Below are 19,804 nucleotides of genomic sequence, written 5' to 3'. Positions count from 1 at the left end.
CTCAGGATGGTCAGGAGGCACTCTGCGAGAATGTCCTGCCCTTGGGAGCCTTCTGCTCCTGGGCTGTCCTGCCCTGGAATTCTCCTTTGAATTCCCTTTAGAACAGTCCACAGAATCCTCTCCAGAATCTTATTGAATCTCCTCTGAATCTTCCCTTTCTTGTTGAATCTCCCAGGCTCTCTGTGTTGCCTGTTTTTACCTGGAGGAACTTCAGCTTATTGATTGGTTGAAAGTTCCATGGGCATCAGAGTCCCACGTGGGTTACTCGGCCCTACCAGTCCCTGATTGGTTGATCAAGGTGAGATATGAGTCACTTACTCCTGACACTTAGGAATGCAGTCCAGATGTCCATCTGACACTCCCTAGACAGATAGGCGCCAATGGATGACCATTGATCATGATAGCCAGGCTTAGCTCCCTTTGGGAGCTGCCCTAGGACCTTAAATCACCCTGCATGAATGGTCTCTCTGTGGCTGCACCACAGAGATGAACAGAGAAATGGGGCCTCATTTGGGAAGGCTCAGAACACTTAATTCTTTCTTATTAATAAGCCTCGCCGCTACAGTAGCAGATCACAAAAAATATCATTAATAAAGGTTTGAAACACTGCTGGGGCATTTACCAAACAAAAAGGCATGACCAAATATTCATAATGTCCATGGGTTGTCATGAATGCTGTCTTCCACTCGTCCCCTTCCCGAATACGGATTAAATTATAAGCCCCTCGTAGATCCAGTTTGATGAAGATCTTGGCCCCATGCACGGACTCAAGCGCTGCCGGAATTATGGGCAAAGGGTACCGGTTCTTAATAGTGATCTCATTAAGGCCACTATAATCAATACAGGGACGGAGCCAACCATCCTTCTTTTCCACAAAAAAACTGGCACAAGCAGGAGAAGTGGATGGGCGTATAATTCCAGCCTTCAGAGAATCTTGTATATATATTTTCAGGGCCTCGGATTCCATATTGGAGAGTGGAATATACGACCTTTAGGAGGAATAGTTCCTGGCAAAAGGTCGATGGCACAGTCATAATGTCGGTGGGGTGGGAGAGCCAAGGCCTCTTGCTCATTGAAGGCTTCCTGTAGATCAGAATATTGGGGGGGGGTATCGTAGGAACACCAGAAGGGGGCGTTTCCATGAGTGCAACTCTTACAACCTTGCAGACGACAGCAACTACCAATACATTGGGGTCCCCAAGTTAAAATTTCTCTACGGGCCCATGAAATGTAAAGGTCATTCTGTTGGAGCCAGGGAAAGCCTAGTACAAGGGGATGTGATGGGGTCTCGAGGAGATAAAACCTTATTAAAAAATCTTATTAATTCAGTTTGCCATCTTATAAGTCCTGGAGACACTGGGGAACCATCAATAGATTGTCCATGAAGAGGAGGAGTCACCTGGGTCAGGGGTAATTTCCAAGCTTGAGCTAAGGAGGCGTCGATGAAGTTCCCTGCTGCCCCCGAGTCAATAAAAGCAAGAAGTGGCGTCTGTTTATTACCCCAAAACAGTGTAGACATAATAGAAAATCCTGAGGAAAACTTAGAGGATTGAGTTAACTCACTCACCACAGGATCTTGAGTAGTAGGGAGGCGCCTCAAAGACGAATGTAAAGCAGGGCAGTCAGCTTTAAAGTGTCCTAATTTTCCACAGAACATATAGTGGCCCTCTCGTCTGCATCTCTCTCTTTCTTCTGGAGTTAACCGGGTGCGGGCAATTTCCATAGATTATTCCGAGTCTAGAGTGTTGGTAGGTGGTGGCCGAGGAACCTCTAGTATCTGTGTCTGAGATCTTTCTATATTCCTCTGACAAATTCTAAACTCTAATTCCAACACCTGGGAAATTACTTCCTCCAAAGTTCTGCCCAACTGTGGTATAGTTACCAGGTGATCCTTTATTTCTTCACATAACCCTTGCAGAAAAAGAAAAATTAGGACCTCATCCTCCCAGTGAGTCTCTGCTGCTGCTACTCGAAAGTTTATGGCATAATCCTGGGCAGACCAGCGGCCCTGGCGGATAGATGAGACGAAGGAGAGAGCCGAGAGTCCAGGGGAAGCCAGAGATCCAAACTGAGAAAGAGCAACCGAAGCCGAGCCGTAATCCAAAAAATGTAGTAAAAGTGGAGAAACCAAAGTCAGAACCAGAACAGTACGAAGAGGTAGAAGGCGTAGCGCAACTAAGTAGCTCGAAAGGAAAACCAATACTGAGCGAGGGGGTAGGGAAAGAAATACAAGATGCTTAAGGTGCTTAAATACAAGATGAGACGGAGGTGTGGTGGTGAAAGCGTACAGTGATAGGTAGACTAATGAACTAAGACTACGCCTTCTTCTGCCTCTTTCGTTGCCGGGAGGCAGGGATCGTAACACATGGTTCTAGTGTAATACTGCTACTACAGCTACTACTACTGCTGCCACTGACACAACTGCAACTAATAAAATTTTACAGCTACTCCTACTGCTACTACTAATGTTACTAAAGCTACTAGTAGTACTGTTACTGCTACTAATACTGCTGCCACTGACACAACTGCTAATACCACTACTACCATTACTACTACGACCATGACTTCAGATTCTAATGCTAATTCTGATACTAATACTCCTGCTACTATTACTGCTGTCATTACTACTAATAGTGATAAAAACAGAGCACTCACAGCTCTGTAGACATTGGTCTGGACTCTAGAAAGTGATTCCATTTGCAAGCAGCTCTGGACCTCAACACCTGTTGATGGGTCACTTCTATCAGACACAACATTGGAGCCCAAGCCCACCTACAAACACATTCACACACAGAGAGATACAGTATACACCTACACACTCACACACATTCACACACACAGACACTACACATACTGACTAACACCATACACATTTATACACACAATCAGACACATACATGCACAAATACAAACTAGCACACATTCACAGACACACACATACTGTAGACACTACACTCAGAGATACACACCCACACACTGATACGCACACGTTTACAGAATCACACATAGACAGTACACATACTCACAGACACAAACTCACACACTGATGGACATCACATACACTCTTACCTACAGTTACACTATAACAAACACTAACAAAAATACCACTAATATGACAACAGTAACACTATCACTATGACTAACACTATCATTATTACTAACTATAACACAAAGTTACTACTACACTACTAATACTAATAATAACAGTAATAATTCAGGTGGGTAGCTGCGTCAGCATGCGTAGGCTGCAAAGGAACAAGTAATAGGTTTTATTCCATGCTGAAAAAAAGAAGAAAGAGAGAAAGAGAGAGTGTGATACCTGAAGTAGGCTCCACGGCCGAAACGTTGTGTTCTCTTTCTTCTTTTTTTCAGCATGGAATAAACCTATTACTTGTTCCATAACAGTAATAATATCACTAAAACTAACATGACTACTAGTGTAAATAGTCTAACAGTATATCCATAATAAGCACTAATATTAACATGAATACTAGCATTAATATTAAAACTACCAGTTGTACTCTCACTAATTTTAACATGAATACACTAGTATTAGTATTAGTAGCTGTCCGTGACGTCACACCGCTCTTTGTGATGAAGGCGAGACACCTAGCCGGGCACAGTGACTTGGCGCGTGTCGCCGTTGTTACCATACTTATGATTTGTAAACAAATAGAAAATGCATTTTAACTGTTACTTAAACAAATTTATCAACTTGGAATAGAATTCTCTAGTTCTAGGATTAAATTCCTAAATAATAATTTGAATAACCATTCTTTAATTTCGGATTGAACATTATTAACACTAAACGCACTATGGTACTGTAATTGATCGATACAGGCGGTATTGACCGTTTTCTAGATATTTAAAACAGGGTCAAGAACGGGAAAAGAATCAGTACTCACCAGTCAATGAAGTTAATCGTTTATTCAACGGTTCTTCAGTTGAATTAATTGGTTGTCGATAGATAAGTGATCAATAACTCTTCGCAGTGCGTTCCGCGCACCTCCCGCGGTCTCGCTCGCTGATCCCGGCGCTCTGGCTGGTGTCTCTGACGTCACAGTGCTCTTTCTGACATATACAGATGCAGCCATTCAAAACAAGTGGGCGGTACCGCATTATTTTGCGGTGGGCTTTACACAGTCCACCGCGAGTTACCGTAAATTCTCCTATAATACCGCAAAAAAATAATAGTATCTGGAATTTCCGCAAGGTGGAGCTAATGAAGCTCAACCTCTCATGTTTGAGCTGTCGCCATCAAAGTCTTTAACGAAGATATTACTAATAGTGTTAATAATGAATGACCTTGGACAAGCTGTAAACTCAAAGTATTGCCCTGGTCCACATTCTTTTTTTCATTGACCGTTTTTGTAAAAGTAACACCACAGCATTTCGCAATCACACATTTGTTTCCAATCATGCAAAGTACAGTAATTTTTGAGAATCGATTCACCATACCTTTCACATGCTCATAAAAGAGATTGATTTAGGAACATAACATATTACTGTATGCAAACTGTACTGTATACAGTATGTATATGTATATTTAATGTCTTAACTGTGCCCATTTAAGTATTGAATATTCATATCTAATTTTACCACTGAAGGGAAATCTTAGTACCTGAGCATAAAAAGAATAGGAGCATACTGTAACACGTGTGAAGGCCATAAACGATATTAATTTTGGAACTTAAACATACAGTATATGGCTGGTCTCGGTACTTTAAAGAAAACATACACACCAGTATTCCATTTCTCCCTAAACATTTTAAGCATCGAAGTCTTTAACTAACGTGATACCGGAGTCAACAAGCATACTTTTAAAATTTGATTAAAAGGGAATATAATATGGAATCGCGTATCTAAAGAAATTAATAACGATATAATTATATTCATGTACCGCAACACAAGAATAGTACACGCTGTACATTGTCTGTTGATAATGTTTCTGTAGTGCTTTTTCAACACTCTCCATGTGACCTTGCTGGTGGCGCTGTGGGTTAGGCTCCTGACTTCCCTATCATAATGTCTGTGATCAAATCCCACTGAAGCCATGACTCTCTCTTTAACAAACATTTCTTTGAAAAAATGAAACGTTTCCCTGGGTCAGAGATTAAATAAAACCTCACTCGCACCAAACAAATTTATATTTCTAAATATAAATATTTCAAAATATCACAATATGATCGAATTTAAGTCATTTTAATAACAATGAATAGTCACCTAGTGGTAGTGGTAAAATTCCATATAAATATTCAATGCTAAAATGGGCACTAAAGACATTTACTGTAAATCTTTCTACGACCGACCAACGGACCACGAGTGCCCCTGTCGGTCAACCAATCACGTACCGCGGTGTTTTGCATCAATTACCTCCGGCACTTTGAATGGCTGCATCTGTATAACATCTCCAAAAAAAAAAACACACCGGGCTTTGAAGAGAGGCGATTCATAACAGCTGGAGAAGGTGTAATATTTGTGTGCGTCAGCAGTGAAACTGCATGTTGATTGATGGAGGGCTGAGCGGGGAATAACGGTTGCTCAGGGTCACAGGTCATAGTGAATTTAGGAGCTAACTGGATCGGAGTTACAGGTTAAATAATAAAGAGTTTGTTCGAGTGTCACATCTTCGTCCTGGGTTCTTAATTTTTACACTATACGTGTACGAGAAACAAGACAGTGTGTGTGTGTGCCCTGGTGATTCTGGGAGACAGATCAAACCTGGGCTAAAAGAGAGGGGACTTAGCCCTCTTCCATTTGCTAGTTCAAAGTTGTACAACCCATTTGTATCTGCTAGGCGGCGCAGTCGTCGTGCATAAAGAACGCTTTGAAAAGCGTCAAAAGCAAGTCATTCCGAGTTGGTCGTTTGTGTTTTCGAAATGCTGAATTGCTGCGAAATGCTGAAATGATCTCTCGGCTCCTCGGTTGTCATTTCTGCTCCGTAAAGGAATCACAGCACGCGTCGGCTTCCAGCACGGTGGGTCGGGACACTATGCCGGGGGTTGACAAGAGCGATGTCTTCCTCATTAGTATAGTGGCAAGTATCCACGCCTGTCACGCGGGAGACCGGGGTTTGATTCCCCGATGGGGAGTCACTCTTCTTCTACCTCCTTAGAGAAAGGACTGCCTTTCACTTCTCTGTGTCTTCTTTCACAGCACCGTGCACCTTTTCATTGCTCTCGCTTTCAGAGCCTCTGCACGGCACACGACTCGACATAAGGACGCGCATTGAAGTGAAAGCAGGAAGCGCTCACAAGTGACTCTGGACCTCAACACCTGTTGATGGGTGACCTTTGTCAGACACAGCAGTGGAGCCCAAGCCCACCTATACAAATACTCACACACACTGACAGATATATGCACACACACTCACACATTATCACACACTGAAAGACCCACATCCAAATATTCACACACAGACACTACACACACTCACAGACACACACATAGACACTACGAATACTTATAGACACACATCCACAAACTCACAAACACACACTCACACACTGACGGACACCACACACTCCTCACAAACACCACACACAAACAGACACATACACTCATAACTACAAATACACTATAAATAACACTAATTCAAATACCACTAATATTGCAACAGTAACACTATCACTAAAACTTACACTATCATCCTAACACTGACACAAAATACTGCTACACTAATAATACTAATAATAACAGTAATGCTATTACTAAAACTAACATGACTACTAGTGTAAATAATCTAACCTTTTCTCTGTAATTATCACTAATATTAACAGGAAACTAGCATTAAAACAATCAATAGCACTATCATCATTAATACTCACATGAAAACTATCATTAATATTAAAACTACCGATTGCACTCACACTAATATTAACATGAAGACACTAATATTAGTATTAGTTGCTGTCCGTGACGTCACACCGCTCTTTGTGACGAAGGCGAGACACCTAGCCGTGGACAGTGACGTGGCGCCTGTTGCTGTGGTTACCATACTGATGATTTGTAAACAGTGGAAAAATGCATTTAAACTGTTACCTATACAAATTTTTAAGCTCTAGCATACAATTGATGAACGACAGAGGCCACTCCGACCTCTTCTCGGTTTCCTTCAATGACTTGCTAAGGATCTTCTTCACATTCGCCCATGCAGGGGAAGCCAGTTACACCAAAGCAAACACAGGAAAGTGCATTTCAAGCAGAGACCAGGAGGCACTTGTTTACACCGAGAGTGGTCAGAGAATGGAACAATGCGCTCAGCCCTGTTGCCGGAGCCGATTCTTGATGAGATCTTGGGCTCACTAAGAGGCCCCCGCTGGATGCTAATCTTTCTGTTGTTCTTGCAGGTCTTGGTACAAGAGTGCATGAAGGCACCAGAAATACACTGGGAACAAATGACCGGTCGCTCAAGACCTCTGTGAACTCAAAAAGAGGCTGTTTCCGCCTGGTTTTGAACCAGGGACCTTTCACATGTTAGGCAAACATGATAGACACTACACTACGGAAACCTGCACACACCCCTTCTGGTGTCTCGCTTGCGTTTCGGGCTGAGAAAGCTTTCCAAAAAGGGTCAACTATATTGACAATACTACTGACAGCAGGAGGATTAAAATATTATTTTCTCAGCAGCTTATTAAAAACAGCTCCCATGATGTTCAGACCGTCTTTATACACAGAACACTGACACAGCTTTGTGTTCTGAATCTCTTTTTCTCGTGCTTTTATTTAATGTGGCACAATGCACTGGTATAGGGGTATTCTGTTCACAAACCAATAGCATTTAAACCACAGCACCCACAATGCTGCAAGTAAGTGTTTTGCACACTAAGCAGGTCCTCTGACTTTTCCCAGCTTTGTTTTGGGTTGTGGAACCTTTATTTTTTTATGATTTTTTGAAGATAACACTACAGGTAATACACTGGGATAGGTGGGTCGTCTTCATGGCTCAATAGCATTTCAAATACAACAGCCACACTGCTGAAACCAAGTGTTTTACACACCAGACAGCCCCCCGAACCTTATACAACCTTGCTGTGGCTGTGGCCCCTTTCTTTATTTTGTAGCACAACAGCCACAGTGCTGCAACCAGGTGTTTTACACCAGACATTTCACCTAACCTTATACAACCTCGCTTTGAGTTGTGGAACATTTCTTTATTTTTTAATGATTTTTTTACTGTAATCAAGTGATGTGCTCACTAGGCAGGCCTCCTGACCTTTCACAGTCATGCTTTGTTGTGTGCAACTTTAATTATCTTTTTAGGATTTTTTGAACATGGCAACTTCCACCGAGATGGGTGGGGGGTGTGGGGGTGCTCTTCAATAGCTTTTTCATCTATACACACAAACGGATGTAACCAAGACACTCAGAACCTGTCACGCAGGGGCTGACTGCTGAGGATAGGGATCCAATGCGGTGCCCTTGGTAGGGTTGGCACGAGACGCAGGCGTAGTCGGAGTAAACAGGCAGGGGTCCGAGTCCGGGAAGGCGTAGTACAGGCGTAGGCAGAGAATCGACAGGCGAAGGCGTAGTCGAGGGACTGGCAGGGGTCGGAGTCCGGGAAGGTGTAGAAGTTGCGTCGGTAGACAGAGGCATAAAAGAAGAGACAGGCTTGGGTCAGGATCCGAGACAGCATAAAACGGGCGAAGGTACAAAATCGAGTGGCTAAAGCGGTAGTCGGAAAAGCGGGGTCGAGGTCCAGGGGAGAAGTCGTAGTAAGGCAAAGGCGTAGTTCGTAGGTAAGCTTCGGGAGAGAATCTCAATTGTGAGCAATGACCGGGGGACAGATGAGGGTTTAAGTAGAGGACTGATTGACGCGTGCACGTTTGGTATGGGGAGAGCTCGAGGGAATGCGGGAACGCTTGCCTGCGTGAGGGAGATTCGTGACAGAACCAACAAAATCAACCTGAACTCATAGAAAAACAAGAATGCCCCCGAGACACCTGAATCCCTCTCCTGGACCACTCTGGTATCAACACCCCCAAACCCATCCATACCAGCTAACAAGACCCAGAATCGGTGCAACCCTCCAACCTGGACCAGGAGCAGGATTGGACAAGAACCTGCACCACACTACGTACACAGGTTTGTATTTTTGGCTGAAGATGAAAATGTCTAACATAGATTGTTTTGGTTCTAGCAAACAATAATAATAGTTGTTAAAATCCAAACACACATAATGAGATCACTCTCTGTCAGTATGTGTAACATTCTGGGTCTGAGCTCCTCTGTATTTGGGCTAAAGAGAGTTCAACAACATTATTAAATGCACTGACATCATAATCTGACAAGAGACATTGTTTAGGGGAGACTTGACCACCCACTGTCCCCCTGGTATCGTGAAGTTCATTGTCCTTTAGCTTTCCAAAACCAGAATCACTTGGGACTCCGGGGAGATCGGTGTATGCAAAATATGAATTCCTTATGCAAGAAATTGTATATGGTCAATATAGTGATCATATCTTATCAGCAGATGGTAATCTCCAAGGAACAATCTCTGGCCATCACAGAGGACAGTCACCACCCCGGGCAGGAGCGCTTCACCCCACTGCCCTCAGGCAAGAGATATAAGAGCATACGGACACTTACCACAAGATTCTTCAATAGCTTCTATCCACAAGCAGTGAGACTGGCGAACACATTTAGCCATCCCCCTCGGACCACACCTACACCATGACCATCTACCTCTTTATGATTTCTTATCAATTGCACATCTCCAGTCATTGTTTACACATCTGTGTTGTTTACATTCAAACTGTCTACATGTTTACTTGCACATTGTCTATTGTTTGTTTGTACATTGTCTTGATGCACTGTTTGCACTTTGTTTTGTTTTTTACACTTGTTTTACAATCGAGAGACTTTCTGTAAGAATTCCATTGTACCAGTACCGGTTACATATGGCAATAAAGTTCAAGTTCAAGTTCAAGTTCACAAGTAATAGGTTTATTCCATGCTGAAAAATGATCAAATGATTGATGAACCCAAGTGATTTGAAAGAAATGTTCCACAACTCAAAGCGAGGTTGTATAAGGTTAGGGGAGCTGTCTGGTGTGTAAAACACCTGGTTGCAGCACTGTGGCTGTTGTATTTGAAATTCTATTGAGCCATGAAGTCAACCCACCTATCGCACAGTATTACCTGTAGTGTTATCTTCCGAAAATCATTACAAAATAAAGAAAGGGGCCACAGCCACATCAAGGTTGTATAAGGTTAGGGGGCCTGTCTGGTGTGTAAAACACTTGATTTCAGCAGTGTGGCTGTTGTATTAGAAATGCTATTGAGCCATGAAATCGACCCACCTATCGCACTGTATTTACTTGTGGTGTTATCTTCCGAAAATCATTACAAAATAAAGAATGGGGCCACAGCCACAGCAAGGTTGTATAAGGTTAGGGGGCCTGTCTGGTGTGTAAAACACTTGATTTCAACAGTGTGGCTGTTGTATTTGAAATGCTATTGAGCCATGAAGAAGACCCACCTATCGCACTGTATTTACCTGTGGTGTTATCTTCCGAAAATCATTACAAAATAAAGAAAGGGGCCACAGCCACAGCAAGGTTGTATAAGGTTAGGGGGCCTGTTTGGTGTGGAAAACACTTGGTTTCAGCAGTGTGGCTGTTGTATTTGAAATGCTATTGAGCCATGAAGACGACCCACCTATCCCAGTGTATTACCTGTAGTGTTATCTTCAAAAAATCATAAAAAAATAAAGGTTCCACAACCCAAAACAAAGCTGGGAAAAGTCAGAGGACCTGCTTAGTGTGCAAAACACTTACTTTCAGCATTGTGGGTGCTTTGGTTTAAATGCTATTGGTTTGTGAACAGAATACCCCTATACCAGTGCATTGTGCCACATAAAATAAAAGCATAAGAAAAGAGATTCAGAACACAAAGCTGTGTCAGTGTTCTGTGTAAAAAGTCGGTATGAACATCATGGGAGCTGTTTTTAATAAGCCGCTGAGTAAAGAATATTTTAATCTTGCTGCTGTCAGTAGTATTGTGAATATAGTTGACCCTTACCTGAATGAAAACAGGACGTAAAGGAAGGGTTTCAGAAATCAAACAAAGCTTTAATCCCATGCTTACAGTCTGGGTAATTGGAGACTGCGCTCTTCTGCTTCCTATGGGTTTTTCGCACGAAGCCGTATTGAACAGTATTTCTCATGTTGTGAACGTGTGCACACAGCGGTCCCCCGGGTTCCAGTTCGTGCGTAATTACACACCGATGAAAAACCGGAGGTTTAAAAAAAGATAATTAGCTCACTGATAGTTTGATGTAAAGGCTGTGGAAATATCCACAAGGCGTGGTCTTTAAAATGAATTTGGTTTGAAGGCGTTCTGTGCTTCCATTGCGGAGATATGGACAAAATAATATTCATGCTTGGTAAAAAAATGTCATAAAAACGAAAAAGTAAAGGCTGAGAAAGCATTCACAATGTATTTTATACACAAAGGAAGTATTCTCGCAACTCTAAGAGGTTTCGTGTAAACGCTACAGGCGTGCCAACATCCTTTTCGAACTTCAAGCTGTTTACCCCGGTTGGCTCTTCTCTCTTGCAGGGTGATGGCAAACTTCTTGAGAGAGGGAGTCTCCTACGTAAGGCTGCTCTTTGTCAAGAGTGGAGACAACAGAAACAGACTTCAAACCGACATTCATTACTGAGAGCAGGCGAAAATGTCTTTGGAAAAGAGGAAATGACTGCTGACCGTAAACAGAGCTCACGCTCAGCTCCGGACAAGTGCTCCTCATTAGTATAGTGCTGAGTACCCCTGCTTGTTGCGCGGGTGACTGGGGTACGTTTCTGTGACAGGGCGCTGGTTTAATTTTTTTTAATTGTTGAATCATATTTAAATGTTAAACAACTGAACAGCATCTAGCTGTAGACCAGGATGGCCGAGTGGTTAAGGCGTTGGACTTAAGATCCAATGGACAAATGTCCACGTGGGTTCAATCCCCACTTCTGGTAGTGTTGCAATAAGTTTTAAGTGACAGAACACTTTGATGATTTACACTCTATTTAAATATGAATTTACTAAATTTCTGTTCAGTTCTCTTCACTCCCACTCCCTGGCATAACTGAACTCTCACTATCGCATACTGAAGGCTTTACATGCATTAGCTGTGATACAGCTCCCAATAAAGACAGAATCAAACAGTTTGTTCTATTTCTCATGGTGATCCTCTTCTTGATCCAAATGAAATGGATCATTTAATATGATGACTCGAGAAAAAAAAGGAGTGAATTTCCGCCTGTAATGATTGATGCCCCATCAAACATTTTGTAACATCCCCGGAAGATTATACAGTAGAATCCTGGTTTGTGGCTTAAATTCAAGGTAAACAAGACTAAGGAAACGAGTTGGAAACTTGATGTCGAACTGGAATTTAAGTACCCGGAATATTTCACTACATTGGGCAATATGTGCCAGAGAGGAGCACTTTAAATCCCTTTGATAGCTCAGTTGGTAGCGCGGCTGACTGTATTAGAAACAGTTAGGAATCCTTAAGTCGCTGTTTTGACTCCAGCTCGAAGGAAGGTGCTTTTGTGAACTTTAATCAAAAAGTTAAAATAGCGAATCTTTTTCACTCAGACGTTGATCAAAAGCTCAATAAACGATGAAGCAGAGGCTCTTGTTCCGAATTCAGCTAACATCTGGTTGTCTTGTTTTGGCCAAGATCTGATCTTTGAATTAAGGGACTACGCTGTCTGATTTGTAATTCAAAAGTAGATACAAATGTCACTGTTTTCAAAGGATAGGTACTTAATTGGCTTTATGATTTGGTATTGATTTTGTGTCATTATATTATTACGTTTGTGCTTTCTGTGTTTTTTATCGTATTGTGAACTTATTTTTTAAACAAATGCTAACAAAGGCAAACACAGCACAAATCTGTTTATACCAGCGGTGAATTGTACATTTTTATTAAGTACAATCTACTGTATTTTTTTTTTAAATGGCATACTGTGCACGATATGTTGCAGAAACACAAACTGATATTTTCATAATTATTATTTTAATCATTTGACAAGTATGAGGTCCCGGATCCAAATCTTCAGTTCTGATTTTTTTTAAAGTGATATCTTCTCTTCCTCTCGTGGAAATCACAAGATGTGAGCAAATGTTTTTGTTCTTTTTTTTTCACATTGCGATCCAAAGAGCCTCAGACGCACAGTCTGACAGTAACCAAACCAGAATGGATTCTGCTGGGAGCCGGACTGAGCTCATTCTCACTCCCTGTGCTGAAAACAGAATTATCTCTTCCCCAAACATCGTCTACAGCTGCTAGATATTGCTCTGCGTCCTACTGCTCCAGCAATTCCTTTGACCAAAGACAGATCACTTGTGCGCTTTTAAACTTCTTGCCACTACAGGCTCTTTGATGACTCATGCTGACTGTCCTGTGAATCCAAAAGAAAATGTTAAAGCTGATACATTTTCGATTGTAATTTGCATCTAACTACAACGTCCCTGGAAAAGAGATTTTATTCGTTGCCTGCAATCGCTATCTTTTACTTTACGTATGGTAGTGGAAATAGTTTTAAAAATGTTTTCTAAAGAAGATTGTATTGCCAGGACCTGCCTTTAGCACTCAGTAGCGATTACGCTGTTGATATAGATGGAGAAGAAATGTAAGATGAATTGATGATCTAAGCTAAAATATCCCTAACACGCCTCCTGTAACAGTGTTTGTATTCATAGCAAGTAATATTTTTTTTCAAACCCGAACGTTGCTTTTGCATTAAGTGTTATGTAACCATTAGCGGTTTTGGTAGCTTCTGAAGAGCGCACTTTTCCAAACTGAAGCCTATAAAAACATTATTCAAGATGCACCATGGCCCAGAACGTGCATCGGGACAAGGATTAACATCAATTGAAAGTACTCCCAAAGACTTGACGGAAAAATTGAAAGAGTAGGCAAGTATTAAAAAAACACCATAACTTCTCGGCTTCCAATCTCTTTCCAGGTTCAGGCTTTGTAAAATGACATGATTAGTGGAGTCATGCCGTGGTTGTGAGTTCAAGCCTCACCTGGAGCAGCCTGGTTTTCTGTCTTGACAGGTAAACAGTGTTTTGTGTTATTTGCTAAATGGAGAGAGGATTTTGTGTTAATTGTTCTCCTCCTGGGAGAGGTCAAGATGAGAAGTTCACGAGGCTGGTGGTAAATATCCTGTCCAGGAATATCGGGGCTGTAAGGGGTCAGATCTATAGATGTAGTAAACACATCAGTGGAGACGGTGTGTCTGCTCTCTGTGAGAGAGCCAGGCGAAAAGAATAATCTGTGGTCGGGGAAGAAGAGACCCTCGTTGGAAGAGCGGCGCTCCATACAGGAGAGAATGAAAAAAATATTTTTCAGGGACGCTGATTGTTCTCTTTGGGGGAATTAAAAGCACAAGTGGCGAGCGACCTCGTGGCGCAACGGTAGCGTGTCTGACTACAGATCAGAAGGTTGCATGTTCAAATCACGTCGAGGTCAGCTGATGAGTTTGCAGGTGCTGCTGGTGCCGAACCCGGAAATTACACCACGCAGTCTGGTTTTATCTGTACACCACATAGGTAATCGAACGAAGTAACAGCGCAGTACAGAACACCCAGTCAGGAGCTTATTCAGCGAATCATCATGAACATGACAAGAGAAAAGGCACACATCACGTCCGGCTTTAGAGACAGTGACATCAGAGAATGGAAGTTTCAGACCTCTTTATTATTACAGGTTCAAGCAAACCTGAAAGTTAGGGAGTGTTTGGTCACTTTTGTATGAAAAAGTGTCTGAAGCCTGTAATTATAATTTGTCCTTTTTTAATTGTGGTTGAAATCCACTCCCATATACCAAGACCTACAGTATATTCATGTTTGCTTAAATGACTAACGCTATTGGACATTAGCTGGTGTTTTTTGTAACGATTTGCTATTTCATGCAGGAAAGAAAGGAAACCAGACCCAACGTTTGCTTTCAGGTGCGGTCTATTTACATAACGGACATCTATTTCTGAGGAGCCTGATTTAAATCACACAACCCCGGTAGAAGTCGAATCGACAATCTAATAAACCGAAATCAGACGAGTTATCCATTAAACCACTAGTCCGTCACGTAAATTAATTGCACCATGGTGAGTTCAGCGCCACTACTAGTAATACCCCACCCCCATCTTAAATTTCTACGTGAGAAACGTGTTTTCCAAATTTTTATCAGTTTTTAAAAATCATCACTTTTATGCAGACAAAGCCTTTATGTGTCGCTCTGAATTTCTAATTGATTTATAATTAAAAGAAAATAGCGTTTTGTTCCACAACGGCGTGAAATTATCACGTCTTTCACTCTACGTCTCTCTAGTAGTAAAGCAGACCTTGCTAGGTGAGCATTTGCTCCGGTAAATTAGGTCACTTTTCATGTTAACTCACTTCTTCTAAACACAACATTTCCTAGTGCACGTTTTCTCCATGAAAAAAGACATTTTCCCTTACATGATTACTCGGTTTTTTTTTCATCAAAGAGTACAGAAAGAAGAAAGAAAGAAAGGAAAAGTGTCATAAATGAACTCTGTCGCCCGTGGGAGATGTCAAGCGCATTGGACATGAAAAGTGCCCGATAAAAGCCATTTCTGTACGTTTCTCTTAGTGTCGGGGCCCGAATGTAAAGGAGGCAACATGCTCAGCCAGCCGACTCAGCTTACTGAACGCAGGTGTCTCCGAGCGGTGTGTCCAAGGGGCAGTAAAAGAGGAGAATTCTGCCGGCGCCGTGGCTTAGTTGGTTAAAGCACCTGTCTAGTTAAAGCAGTGTCTAGGAAATCCTGGCTCCAAATCCCAGCAGTCCATCGCCTGTGTTGCACTAGACACCCTGTAGATAATCAAAAGCATATTGAGCTCCTTGGTAATGAAATTGGCGGATAAAAGCCATTTCACATCCTTTCTCAACTTGCTCAGTGAGCAGGCTCACCGCACACCGAACGAAGATATAACAGAGCAGTGTGTCCAACTGGCTGAAAAAGGGCAGTGCTTTGCTGGCGCTGTGGCTTAGTTGGTTAAAACACCTGTCTAGTAAACAGGAGATCCTGGGTTCAAATCCCAGCAGTGCCTTACTGCCTGTCTTTGCCCACCGTTTATTGTTACAGACAATATGCTTCTGCATTATGTTTAAATGAAGTTTTCATTTCGCTTTTGGCACAACTTGTTTTTCAAGAAATCCACACATTGCGGAAGATAAAATGCTCATCTTTCTTATCAATGCAAAATAATTACTGCCAGCTGGCAAGAAAATGACAACGATTTGTTTTTACTTTAGCCAAAAATCTGTGAATGTAGAAGAATACGACATGTGTTAGTTTCTATGGCACACTCAGTCAGGGTGTCCTTCAGTTAAACACAATGTTGGTAGATCAAACGCACCCAGAGACACACTTCGAATTAATCCGATCTAAACATTACCTTCTCTAAATGTGATTGAGTTTCTTTGCACGTCCTTAGCCATCTTGATGTTTGGAGAGATTTTCAACTTTTTACACGAGTCAAACTACAAGTAAATAGTTGAGTACCTATGTCAATATCACCGGGAATGTGAATATAAATGTTAACATCAATATTTCTGCTGTCTCCTGAGAAACACAAGTATAGAGTCAAAACACAATAAATAATGCTAAAAAGTTATTCAGTTAACACCCAGATGTGACAAAACACATTTAATACTTACATCCCCTTTAAATATGTATTTCCTTAATATCAGTTCTCTTCCCTCCCCAGGATACCTGCAAATTCACTACAGCATATTAAAAGCTGTGTGTAAGTCTTACATGTGTTCTGAGTAGTATAAAGCGACACCTTTCGTCAAACTTTTGACAGGTACCACGCCCCCTTTTCCAGCCAATAGGAGTCAGCGGTGGTTGGCTGTCCCGCCCCCTTGCCAGCCAATGGCGTGTTGTTATTTGTGCATGTCCCGCCCCCTCAGGAGCCAATGGTGCGTGTGAAATGTGAACCGCTTTATTTCAACAGTAGGTGTTTCAAACACTGAAACAACGCAGCACCACGCGTTACCGGCTCCTGTTTGCATTCAACAATTAAATGTTGGTGTGGACAATTAGTTCCGTACACGTAACCACCACCCCAACATTGCTGAGAAACTTTGAGGCATCTGAAAAAGCATTCATAACCCCCTTCCGCTCCCCGTGTCTAAAGCCATGTGAACCACACTGGGCGATCCGATCTAGCAGGGCAAAAACATTTGCCTGCGTAATCAGCGGGATGGTGTTACCACAGATTCTGTGCAAAACACACTGTATTTTGGAATACACACTGTAGGCTTCCCCTACACCCCAGGCTTCCATTTCTGATCTGAAAACATCAGATCTGCAATAATTTCACTCAAGTTCTTGACATACACATCTATCTCTTTAACAAATTTAAGGACATTAGCATTCGACTCTTTGTTTTGCATATCAAGCTTTGTAGAGAGAAGTGTGTAAAGCACTCTTAGTAAGAATTCAGACGTATACATTCGAAATTCTTCATTCTTCGGACGATGGCACACCCGGGTCTGTAAAACAGAGTGAAATCTGTATTCACATTTTACATAGATCTTTTTTTTTGCGTCTGTAAAAATAAGAATAGTGTTTCTTTTGCAACGCATCAAAAGTCACGTCTACTAATTTTTCATCCAGCTGTTCAAGTATGGTGTACATGCTCGTATGGGGAGCGGTCCTCAATTATATTTTTCAGCAACTGTTTTATGCACCGCTAAGTGTCATTTCTAATGGTGTACGAACCCAGACACCTGGCGGTGTACAGAACAGTCGATAAAATTCAGGCTCACATCTTCAAACCCATCTGTGTAGCCGACAGACAGGCATGTGTGACCCCGCTGCCCAGGATGGTCAATCAAACAGGCCGGGCAATCATCAACCAGGACCCCCTTTAAACAGTGTTTGAAGATGCAATAAACTACTGCTTTCACAATCTGGGGCATAACATCAGGCTCATTAGGGACATCGTTAGCTAAACCTGGTTGGGCATCAGCTTTATTAACATTTGGCCGAACACACAAGCATAGACACGAAACATTCAGTTGTGCCGGTAGGCTGAAGATTGACCCGTCCACATCCTCTTTATTCTATTAAAGGAAAAAGAAAAGAAAGGCTTAAAAAACTTTTGAGCTAAGGTTTTTCGTTAATATTTATCATTTGTAGCGTGGTATCATCGCTAGCACCCGGCAGTTCTTCAACATCTGGTACCCCAGCTGAACTCACACCCCCGCCGCTGTCACAGGGTGCAGAGGGTGGGGTCGGGTTTTGCTAAAAAGAAGACCAAGTATTAAAATGACATACGCTAAGCACCGATACAACAATTCCACGATCAGAAAAAATATTTTAGCCACCTATCTCTTCACTTTGTAGAGTAGCAGACCCCGTTGTTTCTCCACACAAAGAAGCCATCTCCGCAGCTCCTAACAAGGGGTGGTGTCTGACAGCTCCAAGGATGCGCTGCGACCCTGTCAGTCCGGAGCGTTTAAGAATATGCGCCAATGGTGTAACCACGCCTACATAACACAAGACATTTTTCAATTGGTTGTGATGCTTTAAAACGCATCACAACCAATGTTGTGATGACCCCCCCCCCTTGTTTTATCGAGAGCGAAAAGTATTCACATATCAGTTTATAAGTTTTAAACTTTAAAAGTATTAACACACAACGCAAACACAAATGTTGTGTTTCCCAGAAAATAAATTTTAAACACGCGGGGTTGGTCTTAAAGTTTTTAAAATTATGTAATAAGACACAGTTTATTTTTAATAACACATTCGCGACAGCTTTTTCGAAAGCTTGAGATAAATTTCCACACAGCGCAAGCGTAAAAGTCTTTAAGGTATTAACAGGCAACAACTGATGGGGTGTTGTTCTTCATACTTTAACGGATTGCCCCTAAAGTTCTAAAATTACCTAGTAAAGATAATTTGTGATTTTTGGAGACGTGCGGTGTGTGGGGGGGTTAGTTAAAGGCTCTGGAATGCAGAGTGGAGGGGGGAGGTAAAATTGACCCCCTGGGAAAGTTAACAAACACTTTAAATTCATGTAAAGTTTTCTAATTTACAAGCACCACATGTATTGCACGCAAAAATGTTCATAACAGCGCAGCGCGAAAAAATAAAACCTCAAAACGTCAGGCTTGGTTTGTGAACACGTCCCTATAAAGAACAGATACATTTTCTTATAGCGTTAATAAAAAACATTTTGCTTGATAATATTCTTAGCGGTCTGTTGGTGAATCAAACACAGACACCGTGGCACATTTTCAACACGTTTTAACAGCTATGAAATTTAGACACCGTTGTATGCCTTAAAATAGATATAAATATCTATATCTATATTTATATAGATATAAATATAGATTTTAACATTATATCGGACTAAAACGTTTTCTAAAATGTTTCTTAATTTCTACAGCCCAGTACGTGCACACCCAACAATACCGAAGATTAATGGTTTTATGTAGGGGGGTTTCTTAGAAGAGTTTATCGGTTTGTGTATAAATACCAGCGGTTTAACAGGCGAAGTTTTGGCTGCATTCCATTTCTTACAGTCTCACGTTATCGCCTAACTCGTCAGAATGGATCACGCCGATCAATTTCAACAGTCTGAAGATATTCTATTTACAGACTTAACATTGCTCGACTTAATAGACGAAGACTCCACGAATTTCAGCGGTATGTATATCCGGCTTTTTGTGAGACAATTACAACGTCACGGTGCATGTCTCATGTTTGCTATAGTTACAAAACGTTGTATAATAGTTGTATACTAGGTAATATTG

General features: G+C 41.7%; 2 protein-coding genes and 3 non-coding genes across 5 annotated transcripts in view; 4 read left to right on the top strand and 1 right to left on the bottom strand.

The window, feature by feature from the left end:
- Nucleotides 1–19,804, top strand: part of LOC148666183 (antigen WC1.1-like) — a 648,305-nt gene that overhangs the window by 157,134 nt on the left and 471,367 nt on the right. The gene's annotated exons all lie outside the window — the stretch shown is intronic.
- The window catches only part of LOC148666241 (CD5 antigen-like), a 191,635-nt gene that overhangs the window by 78,501 nt on the left and 93,330 nt on the right, over nt 1–19,804 (bottom strand). The window lies entirely within an intron of this gene.
- On the top strand, nt 11,890–11,972 carry trnal-uaa (transfer RNA leucine (anticodon UAA)). The gene has a single exon. It is a non-coding gene; the product is annotated as a tRNA-Leu (tRNA).
- trnac-aca (transfer RNA cysteine (anticodon ACA)) lies at nt 14,411–14,482 on the top strand. Its single transcript has one exon. It is a non-coding gene; the product is annotated as a tRNA-Cys (tRNA).
- trnat-agu (transfer RNA threonine (anticodon AGU)) lies at nt 16,010–16,083 on the top strand. Its single transcript has one exon. It is a non-coding gene; the product is annotated as a tRNA-Thr (tRNA).

The sequence above is a fragment of the Lepisosteus platostomus genome, chromosome 5, assembly GCF_059453375.1.
Source record: "Lepisosteus platostomus isolate fLepPlt1 chromosome 5, fLepPlt1.hap1, whole genome shotgun sequence".
In the NCBI taxonomy this organism is placed as follows: Eukaryota; Metazoa; Chordata; class Actinopteri; order Semionotiformes; family Lepisosteidae; genus Lepisosteus; species Lepisosteus platostomus.
Note: the sequence above shows the minus strand (reverse complement) of the source record. Positions and strands in the feature narration are given on the sequence as shown.